The sequence below is a fragment of the Rattus norvegicus genome, chromosome 14 (assembly GCF_036323735.1).
Source record: "Rattus norvegicus strain BN/NHsdMcwi chromosome 14, GRCr8, whole genome shotgun sequence".
In the NCBI taxonomy this organism is placed as follows: Eukaryota; Metazoa; Chordata; class Mammalia; order Rodentia; family Muridae; genus Rattus; species Rattus norvegicus.
The window spans coordinates 67,603,367-67,623,655 of NC_086032.1; the positions used below are offsets into that span (position 1 = coordinate 67,603,367).

At 39.4% G+C, this 20,289-nt stretch overlaps 1 pseudogene; it reads right to left on the bottom strand.

The window, feature by feature from the left end:
- Nucleotides 1-5,951: 5,951 nt before the first annotated feature.
- On the bottom strand, nt 5,952-6,997 carry Aldh9a1-ps1 (aldehyde dehydrogenase 9 family, member A1, pseudogene 1; annotated as a pseudogene).
- Between the last annotated feature and the right edge of the window lie 13,292 nt (nt 6,998-20,289).

Consider the following 20,289-nt stretch of genomic DNA (forward strand, 5'->3'; position numbering starts at 1 on the left):
CCGTTTTTTGACCAATTATATGGTGAATTTTGGAGAAAGTACCATGAGGAGCTGAGAAGAAGGTATATCCTTTTGATTTAGGATAGAATGTTCTATAAATATCTGTTAAGTCCATTTGGCGCATGACTTCTATTAGTCTGTCTATGTCTCTGTTTAATTTCTGTTTCCATGATCTGTCCATTGATGAGAGTGGGGTGTTAAAATCTCCTACTATTATTGTTTGAGGTGCAATGTGTGTTTTGAGCTTTAGTAAGGTTTCTTTTACGTATGTAGGTGCCCTTGTATTTCGGGCATAGATATTTAGGATTGAGAGTTCATCTTGGTGGATTTTTCCTTTGATGAATATGAAGTGTCCTTCCTTATCTTTTTTGATGACTTTTAGTTGAAAATTGATTTTATTTGATATTAGAATGGCTACTCCAGCTTGCTTCTTCTGACCATTTGCTTGGAAACTTGTTTTCCAGCCTTTCACTCTGAGGTAGTGTCTGTCTTTGTCTCTGAGGTGTGTTTCCTGTAGGCAGCAGAATGCAGGGTCCTCGTTGCGTATCCAGTTTGTTAATCTATGTCTTTTTATTGGGGAGTTGAGGCCATTGATGTTGAGAGATATTAAGGAATAGTGATTATTGCTTCCTGTTATATTCATATTTGGATGTGAGGTTATGTTTGTGTGCTTTTCTTCTCTTTGTTTTGTTGCCAAGATGATTAGTTTCTTGCTTCTTCTAGGGTATAGCTTGCCTCCTTATGTTGGGCTTTACCATTTATTATCCTTTGTAGTGCTGGATTTGTAGAAAGATATTGTGTAAATTTGGTTTTGTCATGGAATACCTTGGTTTCTCCATCTATGTTAATTGAGAGTTTTGCAGGATACAGTAACCTGGGCTGGCATTTGTGTTCTCTTAGGGCCTGTATGACATCAGTCCAGGATCTTCTGGCCTTCATATATTCTGGCGAAAAGTCTGGTGTGATTCTGATAGGTCTGCCTTTATAGGTTACTTCACCTTTTTCCCTTACTGCTTTTAATATTCTTTCTTTATTTTGTGCATTTGGTGTTTTGACTATTATGTGACGGGAGGTGTTTCTTTTCAGGTCCAATCTATTTGGAGTTCTGTAGGCTTGTTTTATGCCTATGGGTATGTATTTTTTTAGGTTAGGAAAGTTTTCTTCTATGATTTTTTGAAGATATTTTCTGGTCCTTTGAGCTGGGAGTCTTCACTCTCTTCTATACCTATTATTCTTAGGTTTGCTCTTCTCATTGAGTCCTGGATTTCCTGTATGTTTTGGACCAGTAGCTTTTTCTGCTTTACATTATCTTTGACAGTTGAGTCAATGATTTCTATGGAATCTTCTGCTCCTGAGATTCTCTCTTCCATCTCTTGTATTCTGTTGGTGAAGCTTGTATCTACAGCTCCTTGTCTCTTCTTTTGGTTTTCTATATCCAGGGTTGTTTCCATGTGTTCTTTCTTGATTGCTTCTATTTCCATTTTTAATTCCTTCAACTGTTTGATTGTGTTTTCCTGGAATTCTTTCAGGCATTTTTGCGATTCCTTTCTGTAGGCGTCTACTTGTTTTTTAATGTTTTCATGTGTTTCTCTAAGGGAGTTCTTCACGTCTTTCTTGAAGTCCTCCAGCATCATGATCAAATATGATTTTGAAACTAGATCTTGCTTTTCTGGAGTGTTTGGATATTCCGTGTTTGCTTTGGTGGGAGAATTGGGCTCCGATGATGCCATGTAGTCTTGGTTTCTGTTGCTTGGGTTCCTGTGCTTGCCTCTCGCCATTAGATCATCTCTAGTGTTACTTTGTTCTGCTATTTCTGACAATGGCTAGACTGTCCTATAAGCCTGTGTGTCAGGAGTGCTGCAGACCTGTTTTCCTGTTTTCTTTCAGCCTGTTATGGGGACAGACTGTTCTGCTTTTGGGCGTGTTGTTTTTCCTCTCTACAGGTCTTCAGCTGTTCCTGTGGGCCTGTGTCTTGAGTTCACCAGGCAGGTCACTTGCAGCAGAAAAGTTGGTCTTACCTCTGGTCCGGAGGCTCAAGTTCGCTTGCGGGGTGCTGCCCATGAGCTCTCTGTGGCGGCAGCAACCAGGAAGATCTGCGCTGCTCTTTCCGGGAGCTTCCGTGCACTAGGGTTCCAGATGGCGTTTGGTGTTTTCCTCTGGAATCAGTAATGTGTGCAGAGTACAGTCTCTTCTGGTTTCCCAGGCGTGTCTGCCTCTCTGAAGCTTTAGCTCTCCCTCCCACGGGATTTGGGTGCAGAGAACTGTTTATCTGGTCTGTTCCTTAAGGTCCCAGCGGTGTCTCAGGCGCAGGGGTCCTGCTGCTCCTGGGCCCTCCCCCACGGGAACCCAGAGGCCTTATACAGTTTCCTCTTGGGCCAGGGATGTGGGCAGGGGTGGTCAGTGTTTGTGGTCTCCTCTGCTCTGCAGCCTCAGGAGTGCCCACCTGACCAGGCGGTGAGGTCTCTCTCCCATGGGGTCTGGGAGCAGAGAGCTGCTGCGGGCCGGGATCCACGGGTGTGGGACTCCTGATAAACACAGGAAGTGCCCGGTCCTAGAGGAATTCTGCCTCTGTGTGTCCCGAGTTCACCAGGCAAGTCTCTTGCAGCAGAAAAGTTGGTCTTACCTGTGGTCCTGAGGCTCGAGTTTGCTCGCAGGGTGCTGCCCAAGAGCTCTCTGTGGTGGCAGCAACCAGGAAGATCTGCGCCGCCGTTTCCGGGAGCTTCAGTGCACCAGGGTTTCAGATGGCGTTTGGTGTTTTCCTCTGGAATCAGTAATGTGTGCAGAGTGCAGTCTCTTCTGGTTTCCCAGGCGTGTCTGCCTCTCTGAAGCTTTAGCTCTCCCTCCCACGGGATTTGGGTGCAGAGAACTGTTTATCCGGTCTGTTCCTTCAGTTTAAGTCTCTGAAGAAATAAATTGAGGAAGATCTCAGAAGATGGAAAGATCTTCCATGCTCATGGATTGGCAGGATTAATATAGAAAAGATGACCATTTTGCCAAAAGCAATCTACAGATTCAGTGCAATCCCCATCAAAATTCCTACTCAATCCTTTATAGAGGTAGAAAGAGCAATTTGCGAATTCATTTGGAATAACAAGAAACTCAGGATAGCAAAAATTATACTCAACAATAAAAGAACTCCTGGGGGAATCACCATCCCTGACTTCAGGCAGTATAACAGAGCAATAGTCATAAAAACTGTATGATATTGGTACAGAGACAGACAGATAGATCAGTGGAACAAAACTGAAGACCCAGAAATTAACCCATGCACCTATGGTCACTTGATTTTTGACAAAGGAGCCACAACCATCCAATGGAAGAAAGATAGCATTTTCAACAATTGGTGCTGGTTCAACTGGAGGTCAGCATGTAGAAGAATGCAGATCGATCCATTCTTGTCACCCTGTACAAAGCTTAAGTCCAAGTGGATCAAGGACCTGCACATCAAACCAGGTACACTCAAGATAATTGAAGGAAAAGTGGAGAAGAGTCTAGAACACATTTTATTTTTTTAATTTATTTAAATTTTTTACAGTCTACCTTTCATCCCCATCCCAGTCTACCCTCTGACTGTTCCACATACCATACCTCCCCCGTCCCTTTCCAGGATAATGTCCCAATGCCCAACCCTACTTCACCATTCCTCCCCATTCCCTGAGGCCTCCAGTCTCTTGAGTGTTTGTTGTATCTTTTCTGACTGAGTCCAATTGACCCTGTATGGAAGAGGTCCCAGTGGTCCAGGTTAGTTGAGACTGCTGGTCCTCCTACAGGGTTGAACTTCTCCTTAGCTTCTTCAATCTTTTCCCTAATTCAATCACAGGACTCTCTGGCTTCTGTCGATTGGTTGGGTTTAAATATCTGCATTGGACTCTTTCAATTGTTAGTTGGTTCTTTTGGAGAGCAGTTGTGATAGGCCCTTTTTTGTGAGCACTCCATAGCCTCAGTAACAGTGTCAGGCCTTGGTACCTCCCTGTGAGCTGAATCCCAACTTGGGCTTGTCACTGGAGTTCCTTTTCCCCAGGCTCTTCTGCTTTTTTGTCCCTGCAGTCCTTTCAGATAGGATCAATTATGGGTCAGAGATTTTGACTTTGGGATGACAACCCCATCTCTCACTGATCTCTCACAGGGGTCTTTCTGCTGGAAGTGGGTTCTACAAGTTCCCTCTCCCCACTGCAGACTGCCAGGGAAAGGGATCAAATCGTGTTTAAAGGAGTATCTACCACCAGACTTCTTAACAATGACACCAAATGCCAGAAGAGTCTGGTCTAGAGGTCATGAAGACTCTAAGAGAACACACATGCCAGCCCAGGCTACTATACCCAGCAAAACTCTCAATCAAAATATTCCGGGATAAAACCAAATTCAAACAGTATCTATCTACCAATCCAGCCCCATGGAGGATTCTAGAAGGAAAACTCCAACACAAGAAAGGTACCTACACCAAAGAAAAAGGGAGATATCAATCATCTTACAACAAAGTCAAAAGGAGAGAACCACATGCACTTATACCATCTATGAAAGTAATTATATAAACCTTATTGTTAATAATTTTGAAAGTGTGATGCCCTGTCTCCTGCACATGCATTAAAGTGTGAACATACAGAGCATGTTAAAACAATTTCAGGAAATATTGAAAGAGTTGAAGGAGCTTGCAACCCCATAAGAACAACAATGCAACCAACCAGAGTTTTCATGGACTGACCCAGGGCTCCAACTGCATATGTAGCAGAGAATAGCCTTGTTGGGGCACCAGTGGAAGGGGACACCCTTCGTCCTGCCAAGGTTGGACCTATAGTTGAGGGAAATATGGGGGTGGGGGCCAATAAGGGGTATGTATAGGGGGAATAGCTGTATGGGGGAGTGGGAGGGGAATGAATGGGGGCTTAAGGACAGGAAACCGGGAAGGGGAATAATGTTTGAAATGTAAGTAAAGAAATATATCTAATAAAATTAAAAAAAAAACAATTCCAAGTGGGACTATACATAGAGTTCATCCTGAGAAAATCTTGTAGCCCTGTGAGTCAATTCAAACTTTGTCATGAAATCAAGTACAATTACTAGAAGCCTAAATGAAGTAGCTCTTCTAGATAAGAGACTTATCTGACCTTACCATATTCTCTCAGCTTGATCACATTGCTTTCCGGAGATTTCTTCCACACTTAGTAGGTTTGGTTTTTTTTTTAGAAAGATTTTATTATTGTGCATAATATGGATTGGGGGAGGGGCTACCACCTTGATGTGAGTTCTGGGAATAAAACTGTGCTAAGACCTTACCCACTGAGGTGTCTTGCTAGCCAAGAAGAACATAGCTTTTTAAATGCCAATGAATCACATTTTCCACAAGTATCAAGACTTTAATATTTCCGAATAACAACTTTTTAAAATGTATTTCTTATCTATTTTTGGTTTCTCAAGGCAGGGTTAATTTGTGTAGCCCTGGTTGTACTGGAACTCACTCTATAGACCAGGCTGCCCTCTAACTCAGATATGTACCTGTCTCTGCCTCCCAAGTGCTGGGATTAGAGGCATGCACCACACCACTGACTCTAATTTAAGACTTTATTTTTTAGTTGTCAATGAACAAAAAAAAAAACATATCTGGTTCACCAAGAACCCAGGAAGGAAAGCCTTTAAATCAAACTAGAAAACTGCTATTGTTGGTGGGACGAATGTGTATGAGCAGAGCTGTGGCCTGCCCATGTCTAAACAGTGATGCTGGAGTTAACAGATTTCTCAGGGACTTGCTGGAAGAAAAGGTTCCCTGGCTACCATCGGAAAGGCACTTGTGCACATTTTCAATTGGGAAGGTGACTGCAAAACAGAGGACAATACTGACCTATTATCACACTAATGACCCAAAGCCTAGATCTAAGAAGCTATTCAGTTACAGTGCCTGTTGAGGCAGTCAACTCTTTGCACAGATTGGCGATGTAAACAGGTGTCACTGGTTTTCAAAAGGCAGACTCCACGTCTCCCATCTCCACACACACCGTCTTCAGCTGTGAATAGTACTCAATCGTCACTCAGCAGTTCTTTCTGTCAAATCCTGACTTCTTGTATCCACCAAAGGGCAACTCCACCGGGCTGACATTATAGTTGTTAATGTAGCACATTCGGGCCTGCACTTCAGCCGCCATCCTGTGTGCCCTCTGGATGTCCCTGGTAAAGACCCCAGCTGCTAGTCCAAATGTGATGTCATTGGCCCACTCCAGAACCTCGGCTTCAATCTCAAATGTTAGAATGGACATAACTGGCCCAAAGATCTCTTCTCTTACACAAGTCATGTCATCTGTGCAATTAGTTAAAATGCAAAGTGTCATGTAATATCCATGTTTTACCAGGGCATATCGCTCTCCTCCACACAGCACAGAGGCACCCTGCTCCTTTGCGGACTTGACAAACCCGAGGACTCATTCTAGATGCGGGGCATTGAGAGGGGGCCTATCCTTGTATCTTCCAGAAGTGGGTCCCCAATTTTTATCTTCTGAGCCTGCTTCACAACTTCCTTCGTAATGCGCCAGCAATTTCCTTTTGCACAAACAAAAGTGCCATTGCAGTACACCTGTCCTTGTGTGAGGAAGTTGGCCAGCAGGGCCTCCTTCACAGCACTCTCCGTATTACAGTCAGAGAAGATGATCAGAGGAGATTTGCCCCCAAGTTCCAAAGTAATGGGTTTGATTCCTTTAGCGGCCATCTCCATGATCTTCATGCCAGTGGGCACACTTCCAGTGAAGGAGATTTTGGCCACATCACGATGCTGACACAGAAACTGGCCTGTGGCAGCCCCACCTTGCACCACGTTGAAGAGGCCGTTAGGCACACCATATTTGGTGTAGATCTCAGCCAGGAGCAGAGCAGACACAGGCATGAAGGGAGAAGGCTTAAAGATCATGGCATTAACACAAGCCAAAGCCGGAGCAGACTTCCAACAGGCAATCTGGAAGGGGTAGTTCCATGCTCCTATCACCAAACACACCCACTCCAAGTGGTTCTCTTCTGGTGTAGCCAAAGGACTACAATGGTGTCTGGTCACAGCTAAAACCCTAACTGGGACAATAACATAGTGGTGTGTGGACTGTATTTTCCTGTGTAAAGCACTGGTTTTTAAAAAAATAAAAGCTATTCATAAATCCTGAGTATGATGTGTAATTAATGCTGTTTTTAACCACCAAAATGGCATTCTGTGTTTTGTAGAAAATAATTATGCATAAAGTAACAGAATATTTTATTTAAAAAAACCTATTAATTTATTTCCAAAGAAAATTCAGTAACATATTTTTCTGAATAAATGTTGAGAACCTAAAATGAAAATGAGTCCATTAAAATAAACATCAGTGCCTCAGTCAGAATAGGACAATACAGGGCAATATTATTCTACTTGGTAATAACCAGCATCTACTCTTATACTAGCCTCAATGTTAAGGCATGAGATTGGATGAGAGAGTTCATGTCCTTATAAAATAAACAAATAGGGACAGGTGAAATAGTGCATGTAAAGCAATAATCTGAAATGAAATAGAAAGTTCTTAAGGAATATATAAAAAAATTTAAATAGTGGCTATTGATTTGAATTTCCTAAAATGGGTACACATTCTAGTTCTTATTGTTGAAGGTAGTAAAAGGAGGGAATAATATCTCTCCAATTGTTAATCCACATTGCTCTAGTAAATTATACTTAACACTTTTCTGTGTGTACAGCAGCCCATACCTGAAGCAGAAAATGATACTGCTTTGGTTCTTATTCTTGGTTCAGGACCATAGGAATATTATCATGTCATGTCATGTCATGTCATACCATACCATATCATATCATAGATCATATCACAACATATCATATCATATCGTATCATATCAAAACACCACAAACAGTGTAACTCATAAGCAATGGAAACTTTTTGTTTGTAGTTTGAAAGCCGATATTAAAGAAGAGATAGAGGGAGGATCCAATTCAAATACACATGCAGTCTCAAAAGCATCAACTTCTCTCAGTGTTTACACATGATGCATTAGCAAATGATTAATCTTTGCAGATCAATCACTTTCTGAAAGGCACTGTTTTGTCCCTTGATGAGTAGATAGAAGCTTGAAAATTTTTATTAAGATGAAACATTGAGACAATAAAAATATAAACACACTATATATATGTATATACATAATTTATATTGTATGTGTTTGTGTGAAAATATGTATGGATATATAGACACAAGGAGAAGGGAGAAAATGTAGTTTGTAGAATGGACTGCACAATATTTGTAAAATCTTGAAAATCCGGTGTGCAAGTCAATCACTTAGCCTAATATTATTCAGTTACCCAAATGGTTTCAATGTTAAAATTATTTGACAGTCAAAACAACTGTACTATACTAAAAATAATTCACTAAATCTAATACCGTAATGAAGAAACATTAAATTTCAAAAAAGAATGGGCCCAACTAGAGACATATGCCATGGGCAAGCACCAATCTATGGCATTATTATTGATACTCTGTTATGCTTGCAGACAGAAGCCTAGCACAACTGTCATCTGAGAGACTCTATCAAAGAGATGACTAAAGCAGATGCAGAGACTCATGGCCAAACATAGGATGGAGCTTGGGGACTTTTATCGAAGAGCTGGGAGAAGGATTGAAGGTCCCCAAAGTGGAAAGGAGTTCCACTGGAAACCAAAAGAGTCAACTAACCTGGACCTTTGGGCGCTTTCAGAGAGTGAACCACCAACCAAAGAGCATACATGAGCTGGGACTTAACCCTGCTCCATACATGTAGCAAAAGTCATTTCCTCCAAAATGAAAAACACCTATATTACAGCCAAAGCTGACATCTTAGTTACAGTGAAAAGCAGAAGGTCTTATCCGAATGTTCTGGGCTATCTCCACTTATGCTTTAGATTGTATAAAAGAGTTTAACTGCAGCCATTTAAAATTAAATAAGTTTAAAAACCATAGAGATAAGAAACATTTAAAAATATTTTTATTTGAAGTTGACATTTTGTTCCTAGAAAATTGGAAGGTATCAACTGTGAAACTATTCCAACTAGCAAACTAATTCGGTAGGTTTAGAAAACACAGGATGAACATAGAAGAATCAATAGAATTTTTGCATTCTTGCACTGAACCATCCAAAATAACCTAGATAACCCAGGTTACCACACTATTCAAAATAATGAATTATAAATAATCCATAAATTAAGATATTATATTTATAATAAATAATTTTACCATTTTACTTTATTAAAATAGATTTTTTAAAATCTTTATTGGTTATTTTGTTTATTTACATTTCAAAAGTTATTTCTCTTCCTGTTTTCCCTTCCAAAATCCTGCCAACATGTCCACCTCCACCATGCCTGCATGACGGTTCTCTTTCACCCACCTGCCCACTCCCAACCCACTGCCCCAGCATTCCCTTACACTGAGTCATCAAGCCTTCACAGGACCAAGGACCTCCCCTCCATTTGAAAACAGACAAGGCCATCTTCTGCTACATATGCAGCTGGAGCCATAGGTCCTTCCATGTGTATTCCTTGGTTGGTAGTTTAGTCCCTGGGACCTCTGGAGGGGTCTGGTTGGGTGATGTTGTTCTCTCTATGGTGTTGCAAACCCCTTCAGCATCTTCAGTTCTTCCCCTAACTCCTCCATTGGGGTCTCCTGCTCAGTCTGATGGTTGGCTGCAAGCATCCCCATCTGTATCAGGAAGGCTCTGGACAAGACTCTCAGGAGACATCCGTAGCAGGTTCCTGTCAGAAGCACTCCTTGGCATTAACAATAGTGTCTGGGTTTGGTGGCTGCATAAGGGATGGATCCCCAGGTCAGGGAGTCTCTGGATGACCTTTCCTTCAGTCTCTGCTCCACTCTTTGGGAGCTTGCTCAGCAGTTAAGAGCATTAACTGCTCTTCCAGTGGTCCTAAGTTCAATTCCCATCAACCATATGGTGGCTCACAACGATCTTTACTGGGATCTGATGCCCTCTTCTGGTGTGTTTGAAGACAGCTACAGTGTACTCATATACATAAAAATAATAAAAATTAATTTAAAATACAATATATTGTATTGAAGATTTTTTAATCCAATATATTCTGATTAGTGTTTGTTACCTGACTCTGAGATCCTCTGTCTCTCATTTCCCATGCATATCTATACTCTTTTTGTCTCTCCTTAAGAAGCAAACAGGCATCTAAAAAATAATAATAAAATAAAAATTTGATAAGCCCAAAATAAACACACCCAAAAGAAGACAAAACAAATAAAAAGAAGAAAGAGATTTAAAACAAAAGCATGAGAAACACCTGTAGACACAAAGACATACATGTTTTTCCATGGGAATCACATAAAGACACAAAAGTGGAAGCCATGATAGATAAGCAAAGAATCTAAAAGTTAAAACAAACAAACAAACAAACAAAAAAAATCATTGTAGCCTGACAAAACATTATGAAATAAAGAACCTCAAAAGATGTCACTGGAATTGTTTTGTATTGGCCTTCTACTGCTGCGCTGGCCACAAGACTGGGTTTGTATCCCTAGTGAGATTCAACGGGAGAAAAATAAATTCTCACTTACAAGTGATAATTAAAGATGGCTTCTGAGTGGGTGATGTGGATTTGTGCCCATTTCTACTCTCTGTGCTGGGACAGACTCATGCAGAACCTGTGCATTCTAACTTCATGTGAGTTAACATGTATGGTCCTGCTCTGTTTAGTGTGCCTTGTTTGCATGTTGCCTTCTATCCTGTTATTCTTTAACAATCTTTCTTCCTTCTCCTATACAGGCTCCTAGAGCCCAGAGTGTAGTGGTTTGGTGGAGACATCCCACTTAGGACTGGGGGTTAAAAAGTCTGCTACTTTCTGCACATAGTTCAGTTGGAGACCTCTGTATTTGGTCTCATTTGCTTCAGAAGAAAGCTTCTATGATGATGACTGAATCAGGCAATGATTTATGAATACAGAAAAATGCTATTAGAAGTAATTCTATGGCTATGCTCTTTTAAAAGAACAGTGGTATTTAATTTTCAACTAGTTCCTTGGCCAATATAGTCTCAGGTTCTTGGGTCTAATTTCCATCTCATGTAGTGGGTCTTAAATCCACTCAGATAATGGTTGTTACTCACCATTTGAGTCATAATTATAGACAGGGTATTACTGCTGATGACAAGTGATTATACCTGGACTGGTATTTACCTTTGTCGTTTGGTAGCATGCAAAGTATCTTAAAATATCATGAATATAAACACTAGTCCATAGTGGGTAAAGACTGTTATAGACAGCAGCGTGACTTCTCCGTGTTCAGTGAGTTGTGTAAGTATTGTCTTCAGCAGTAGGGCTATACTGTCAATTTGTAAAGAGGCATAAATAGCCTTGGCAATAACACAGGTTGTATGGGGATTTCAATGGGGTCACCTTGGCTGAAAATCCAATGAGAATTAAACCATTCCTAGTATTGGAAGCCCTACTTGATGATGATGCATAGATCTGTTTTCTCGTTCTTGGTAATTTCATTACGATTGTCTTCATATGTGTATAGGAAGTTTCTACTGTATTGGATTTTATATGACCCCTCAAATGGACCTTAGTTTTAGTTGTCCCTCTCTCTGCTTCTTCTATCACCCTTCTCTCTGTGCCATCCCATTTGATCCTTTTCCTCATGCTCCTTCCCCACTCTCACATCTATTTATAGCAATCTTATTCTATGTCTTCTTCATAGGCTGAAGATTCATCCATCTTCTACTCCCTTAGTGTACACCTAATTTGTGATTATAGAAATTACAGATTGCTTATTTAAGATGTAATAGCTAACCTACACAAATAAGTGAACATATACAGTATTTGTCTTTCTGGGTCTGTTTTGCTTCACTCTGGATGAGCTTTCTAGCTTCATCCATCACCTTCAAATTTCATTATTTCATTTTTTAACAATTTTATATTATTGCATTATACAAATATGCTATATTTTCTTTATCCATCCACCTATAAAGATACTTATGTATCTATATCTATATTTATACTTAAATACATATATTATTTATAATTTATGGCTATTATGACTAGAGCAGCAATGAATATGGTTCAGAGAGTGGCTTTGTAATAGGATGAAGAGACTTTTGGGTAGTTGCTCAAGGAAAATGTAGCTATATCCTGAGGTACATCTATTCTCTGCTGTCCAAGGAACCACCACACAAATTTGCAATTCTACCAGCAATGGATAACTGTTCTTACCCATATCCTTGCTGGCATGAATAGCATTTGTTTTATTGAGCATGGCCATTCTGACTGCTGTAGGATAAAATCTCAATGTATTTTCGGTTTACATTTATCTGTTGAATAAAGATGTAAGACATTTTTTAAGTTCTTCCCAGATTTTTGCTTACTCATTTGAGAATTCTTGTTTAGATCTCTACCCATTTTTATTGTGTTGTTTTCTTAATATCTAGTTTTCTTAAAAGATTTATTTATTTATTTTATGAATGTGAGTATGCTGCTTCTATCTTCAGACCCAGCAGAAGAGGACATCACACACATTTACTAATGGTTGTGAGTCACTATGTGCCTTCTGGAAATTGAGCTCAAGACCCCTGGAAGAGCAGGTGGTGCCCTTAACTGCTGAGCCATCTAAGCAGACCAACATTTACTTTTTTGAGTTCTTAGTATATTTTAAATATTAGTACTATATTGACTATGTAATTGGAAAAAAGTCTTATCCTATTCTACATCCTGCAATTTTGTCTAAATGAGTGTCTCAGTTTCATAAAGTCTCATTCACTAAATGTTGTTCTTAGTGATTTTTTTTTGCTATAAAGGTTCTGTTTAGAAAGTCATTTTCTGTGCTAATGCATTCCAGATTATTTTGCACTTTCTTGTCTATCATATACAGTATAACTGGCTTTATGCTAAGGTCTTTGATCCACAGAAAGTTGAGATTTGGACAGGGTAATGAGTATGAATGTTTTGTTCTCTTCCACATACAGACATCCAATTTAACCAGCACCATTTACTGTAGAATCTATATTTTTTCCAATGTGCATTTCTGGCCTCTCCATCAGAAACCAAGTGTCCATATATATGTGGATTATATCTGAAAATTCAATTTGATTCTATTGCTCAGTACGTCTGCTTTTGTGTAAGTACACCCATGTGGTTTTTATTACTATAGCTCTGCAGTACAATTTGATATCAGACAAGTTCTTCTATTGTTCAAGTTTGCTTTACCAGAAATAAACTGGTCTCACAGCTCCCTGCATTCAAGTTCCATGAGGTAGAGAACTGGATCCTCAAAGTGCCGACAATCCTGAGAACTCAGAGGAGACAACTACTTTCTGCCCACATTCCTGACCTAAGAGGAACCTGCCTAGTGTCATCTGTGACCTCTGGGCTCAGGAACATAGCAGCAGTCAGAAGCAGGTCCCTTCGGTTATCTGCCTGTGCCAAGAACTGAAAGCCACTCACCAGGAGTGCCTACACACCTGAGAGCAGAGGTAAGACCAACTCTTCTGTGCTAAGCATCCCGCCTGGAGGCTTCAGGTCACACAATTCCAGGAACACCTTTGTTCCCAGATCCAGCTGAAAGAAAACAGGTCTACAGGAGTGCTAACACACAGGCCTGCAGAAAAGTCAAGCCACTGCCAGAGACAGGAAGACAAGCAAACACCAGAGACAAGCTGATGGCAAGGAACAAGTGCAGGAACCTAAGCAACAGAAACCAAGAGTACTTGGCATCATCAGAGCACAGTTCTCCCAACAAAGCAAATACTGGATATCCAAACACACAAGAAAAGCAAGATTTGGATTTAAAGAAAGGAATCAAAATATCACTATATGCAGATGATGTGATAGTATACTTAAGTGACCTCAAAAGTTCCACCAGAGAACTACTAAGCCTGATAAACAACTTCAGCAAAGTGGCTGTATAAAAAATTAATCCAAACAAATCAGTAGTCTTCCTCTACTCAAAGGACAAACAGGTTGAGAAAGAAATTGTGGAAATGACACCCTTCACAATAGTCCCAAACAACATAAAATACTTCAGTGTGACTCTCACCAAGCAAGTGAAGCATGTGTATGACAAGAACTTCAAGTCTCTGAAGAAAGAAACTGAAGATCTCAGAAGATGGAAATACCTCCAGTGCTCATGGATTGGCAGGATCAATAGAGTAAAAATGACCATTTTGTCCAAAGTAATCTACAGATTCAATGTAATCCTCATCAAAATTCCAACTCAATTCTTCATAGAGTTAGAAAGAGCAATTTTCAAATTCATTGGAATAACAAAAAATCCAAGATAGTGAAAACCATCCTCAACAATAAAAGAATATCGGTGGAACCACCATACCTGACTTCAAGTCGTATTACAGAGTAATAGTGATAAAAACTCTATGGTATTAATACAGAGACAGGCAGGTAGATCAGTGGAATAGAATGGAAGACCCAGAAATTAATCTATACACCTATGCTTACTTGATCTTTGACAAAGGAGCTAAAATCATCCAATGGAAAAAAAGATAGCATTTTCAACAAATGGTGCTGATTCAACTGGAGGTCAGCATGTAAAAGAATGCAAATCCATCCATTCTTATCTCCCTGTACAAAGCTTAAACCCAAGTGGATCAAGAACCTCCACTTCAAACCACATACACTCAAAAAAAAAAAAAGTGCGGAATAGTCTCAATCACATGGACACTGAGGAATACTTCCTGAACAAAACACCAACTCTAAGAACAACAATCTACAAATGGGACTTCATAAAACTGCAAAGCATTTCTAAGCAAAAGGATACTGTCATTAGGACAAAATGATAACCAACAGACTGTGAAAAGATCTTTACCAATCTGACATCTGATAGAGGGCTAATATCCAAAATATACAAAGAACTCAAGAAGTTAGACTCCAGAGACTCAAATAACCCTATTAAAAATTGGGTACAGACTCAAACAAAGAATTTTCAGCTGAGGAATATTGAATGTCTGAGAAGTACCTAAAGAAATGTCTGACATCCTTAGTCATCAGGGAAATGCAAATTCAAACCTGGCACCAGTCAGAACAGCTAAGATAAAAAACTCAGTGACAACAGATGCTCACAAGGACATGGAGACTTAGGAACACTCCTCCATTGTTGGTGGGATTGCAAACTGGTACCACCACTCTGAAAATCAGTCCTGAGGTTCCTCAGAAAAATCGCACATTTTACTACCTAAGTACCCAGATATACCTGTCCTGGGCATATACCCAAAATATGCTCCAACATACAACAAAGACACATGCTCCACGATGTTCATAGCAGCCTTATTTACAATAGCCAGAAGCTGGAAAGAACCCAGATCCCTTTCAACAGAGGAATGGATTCAAAAAATGTGCGTCTACACAATGGAGTACAACACAGCTATCAAAAACAATGACTTCATGAAATTCATAGGCAAATGGGTTGAACTAGAAAATATCATCCTGAGTGAAGTAACCCAATCACAGAAAAATACACATGATATGCACACACTGATAAGTGGATATTAGCGCCAAAGATAGAATTACCCATGTTACAATTCACTGACCACATAATGTTCAACAAGAAGGACGACTTAAGTGCAGATGCTTCACTCCTTCTTAAAAGGCAGAACAAAACTATTCATAGGAGGGCATATGGACACAAAGTTTGCAGCAGATCCTGAAGGAACAGCCATTTAGAACCTGCCCCACATGGGAATACAGCCCAGATATATAAGCCACCAAAATTAGATAAGATTAATGAAGCTAAGTAGTGCATACTGACAGGAGCCTGATATAGTTGTCTCCTGAGAAGCACAGCCAACGCCTGTCAAATACAGAGGCTAATGCTAGCAGCAAACCATTGAAATGAGAATGGTATCCCCATTGGAGGAATTAGAGAAAGTATTGAAAGAGCTGAAGGGGCTTGCACCCCATAAGAACAACAATGCCAACCAACCAGAGCTGCCAGGGACTAAATCAATACCCAAAGACAATACATGGACAGAGCCATAGCTTCAACTGCATATGTAGCAGAGGATGGCCTTGTTGGGCACCAATGTAAGGGGAAGCCTTTGGTCCTGCCAAGGTTGGACTCCCCAGTGTAGGAGATCTTGGAGGGGGGTGTTTAGGCAGGGAAGCCCCCTTATAGAAGAAGGGGAGGGGAATGTGATAGGGGGCTTATATCTCAGAATCCGGGAAAGGGAATGACATTTGAAATGTCAATAAAAAATCCAATAAAAATAATTAAAAAAGAAAGGTACGGAAGTATAAAAGTTAAGTAGTATATATTGACAGACTAGAAAATATTCATCTGTACTTTTATGATGAAATAATAAATAATAGTTTTCAGAACAAAGCAACATGCTTAAAAAAAGATTGTTTTACCTTTGTATTTTTTTTTCTGGTTCTACAAGAAACTGAAAAATATCTTTGCAAGTTCTATAGATAATTCTTGGAATGTTGATGGAAATTGTGTTAAATATGTAAGTTTCTTTCAGTAGAATAGCAATTTTACTGTATTAATTATATTGATCCTTGAGCATTGGAGATCATTCTATCTTCTTATAATAGTAAATAATAAATTTTCAATTTATTTCTTCAATGCCTTAAACATATAATTCTTTCATTTGGTTGGTAAGAGTTACCACAGTTTATTTTTTATTTTTGGATCTTGTGAAAGGTATGTTTTCCTGATCTTTCTCTCTTCATTTTCATTTGTATATGGAAAAGCTACTAAAATTTGAGTATTAGTTTTCTATTCTACTATTTTCTGAAAGTGTTTATCAGGTACAGGAATTTTCTAATGAATTTTCCAGTGTTCCCTTATGTATAGAACTGTATCTTCTGCAACTATAGGTACTGTGACTTCTCTTCCCATTTGCATCCTCTTGATCTCCTCCAATTGCCTTAAAGTCCTAGTACTTTTCGTACTCTATTGAATAAGTATGGACAAGTGTGGACAACTGTAAGAGTGACTTTTATTCACCAGATATAATTATCATCTTGGAAGCTTAGTACTGAATAAACTAACGCTTTCTAATTCTTCTTTATTCTAGCTGGATTGTTCAACTTAGCTATTCTGGTGCAAACACCTCTCCAAGCTAATTGTTTCAAATTGGCTTTTCTTGGCTTCTGACTGAATTTCTCTGCTTGGCATCAAACTAACTTTGTTCTAATCTTCTGGGTCATTTGCATACTCTGGCTCCTTTTGTCTTCACCTGCAATTTCTCTCTCTAAACTGTCTTGGTAAAACTTCTTAACACCCCCCCTCCTCTTTGTCTGTCTTGGCCTGTCTCTATTTGTCTCTGTCTTTCTGTCTCTATCTCTCTGTCTCTGTCTCACTCTCTGAACTGCTCTCTCAAGTCATCCTTTTTTCCTGTTTGTTCTCATAGTAAAGAGTTGAGTGTGTCTTGTCTACAATATACTCTGTCAAGTCTTTGTCTGATTAATCACTTTGTCCCTCAATTAGACAATTCTTTCAATCATGGCTGTTTCCCTTTAAAAACTAACTTTATCATCACTGTTTGGAATTAAAAGTGAGTAGTAAGGATGTGTCTATATTGCTGTCTGAGAGATTAAAGGTTTGTCATTTCCAATCTTATATTACTCATGATTTTAGTGAAATTGTCTCCATTTAATTTGGTATTGCCTGTATTGTCAATTATCTCTATTACTTTAAGTTACGTTCCACATATCCATAGTTTCTTGAAGTCTTTTATCATGAAAAGGTATTGGATTATTGTCAAAGGCCTTTGAATTGAATGCAATAATTATGGTTTTGGTTTTGAATGTGTTTATAAGCTGTACTACATGTATCTACTTATATATTTTGAACGGTTTCTTAATTTCTTGAATGAAGCTGACGTGATAAAAATTTACACATTCTTGAATTCTATTTTCAAGCATTTTCCCAGGTATTTTTGTATCTATATTCATAAGTTTCACTGGTCTCTATATCTCTTACTTCCGTGTTTTTTTCCCTTTTTTTAAAATGTGGTTTAGGTATCAGAGTAACTGTAACTTCATAAAATGAATTAGTAAATGTTATTTCTCTGTTTCTATTTTGTGGAATATTTGAGAAATATTGTTATTAATTCATTCTTAAAAGTAACATGGAATTGTCTACTCTAAAACCATGAGGACCTTGTGATTTTTGTAGTTTTTTTTTATTTTTTATTTTTGGTTGTTTTTGTTTGCCCCTCTAGGATTAATAAGTCTCTCTTTTTTAAAAAAATTATTTTATTAGATATATTTCTTTATTTACATTTTAAGTGTTATTGTCCTTCCCAGTTTCCTGTCCATAAGCCCCCATCCCCTCATCTACCCCTCCCCTATACAGGTATTCGCCCTATACATCTCCATTACTGACCCACCCCCATATCCCCTGAACTGCGGGTCCAACCTTGGCAGGACCAAGGATTTCCCCTTCCACTCATGCCCCAACAAGGCTATTCTCTGCTACATATGCAGTTGGAGCACTGGGTCAGTCCATGTATAGTCTTTTGGTAGTGGATTAGGCCCTAGAAGCTCTGGTTGGTTGGCATTGTTGTTTTTATGGGGTTGCAAGCTCCTTCAACTCTTTCCTCTAATTCCCTCCAAGGGGCTCCTGTTTTCAGTTCAGTGGTTTGCTGCCAGCATTGACCTCTGTATTGGACATGCTCTGGATGTGTCACCCAGGAGAGATCTGTATCCAGTCCCTTTCAGCATGTATTTTTTTATCTTCATCAATCTTATGTAATTTTGGTGTCTGTATATATGTGGGCCATATGTGGGGCAGGCTCTGAATGGCTGTTCCTTGAGTTGCTGCTCTAAACTTGCTTCCATATCCTCTCATGTGGATATATTTTTCCCCTTTTAATGAGGTGTGGGAGCATCTGCACTTTGGTCATCCTTCTTGAGCTTCCTCTGGTCTGTGGATTACATCTTGGGTAGTTCTCACTTACCAATGAGTGCATACCAAGTGTGCTTTCTATGACTGAGTTACTTCACTCAGGGTGATATTTTCTTATTCATTCCATTTGCCTATGAATTTCATGAAGTCATTTGTTTTGATAGCTGTGTAGTACTCCATTTTGTAGATATTCCACATTTTTGAATCCATTCCTCTGTGGAAGGGCATCTGGGTTCTTTCTAGTTTCTGGCTATTATAAATAAGACTGCTATGAACATAGTGGAGCATGTGTCTTTGTTGTATGTTAGAGCATCTTTTGTGTATCCCAAGAGAGGTATAGCTTGGTCCTTAGGTAGTAGAATGTCCAATATTCTGAGGAAACTCCAGACTGATTTCCAGAATGGTTGTACCAATTTGCAATCCCACCAACAATGGAGGAGTGTTCCTCTTTCTCTACATCCTGGCCAGGATCTGCTGTCACCTGAGTTTATTATCTTAGCCATTCTAAGTGGTGTGAGGTAGAATCTCAGGTTGGTTTTGATTTGCATTTCCCCAATGACTAAGAATGTTGAACATTTCTTTAAGTGCTTTTTGGCCATTCAATAATCCTTAGCTGAGAATGTTTGTTTAGCACTGTACCCCACTTTTTAATAGGGCTATTTGGCTCTCTGGAGTCTAACTTCTTGAGTTGCTAGTATATTGTGGATATTAGCCCTCTATCAGATGTAGGATTGGTAAAGATCTTTTCCCAATCTGTTGGTTGCCATTTTTGTCCTAATGACAGCGTCTTTTGCCTTACAGAAGATTTGCAGCTTTATGGGGTACCATTTGTCGATTCTTGATCTTAGAGCATAAGCAATTGGTGTTTTGTTCAGGAAATTTTCCCCACTGCCCATGTGTTTGAGACTCTGCCCCACTTTTTCTTCGATTAACTTGAGTGTATCTGGTTTGATGTGGAGGTCCTTGATCCACTTGGATTTAAGCTTTGTACAGCGTGGTGATAAGGATAGATGGGTATGCATTCTTCTACATGCTGATCTCCAGTTGAACCAGCACCATTTATGGAAAATGCTATCTTTCTTCTGTTGGATGGTTTTAGCTCCTTTGTGAAAGATAAAGTGACCATAGGTATGTGGGTTAATTTTTGGATCTTCAATTCTGTTCCACTGATCTATCTGCCTGTCTCTGTACCAATACCATACAATTTTTATGACTATTTCTCTGTAATACTGCTTGAAGTCAGGTATGGTGATTCCCCCAAAAGTTCTTTTATTGTTGACTATATTTTTTTCTATCCTGGGTTTTTTGTTATTCCAAGTGAATTTGCAAATTGCTCTTTCTATCTCTATAAAGAATTGAGATGGAATTTTGATGGGGATTGCACTGAATCTGTAGAGTGCTTTTTGCGAAATGGCCATCTTTACTATAT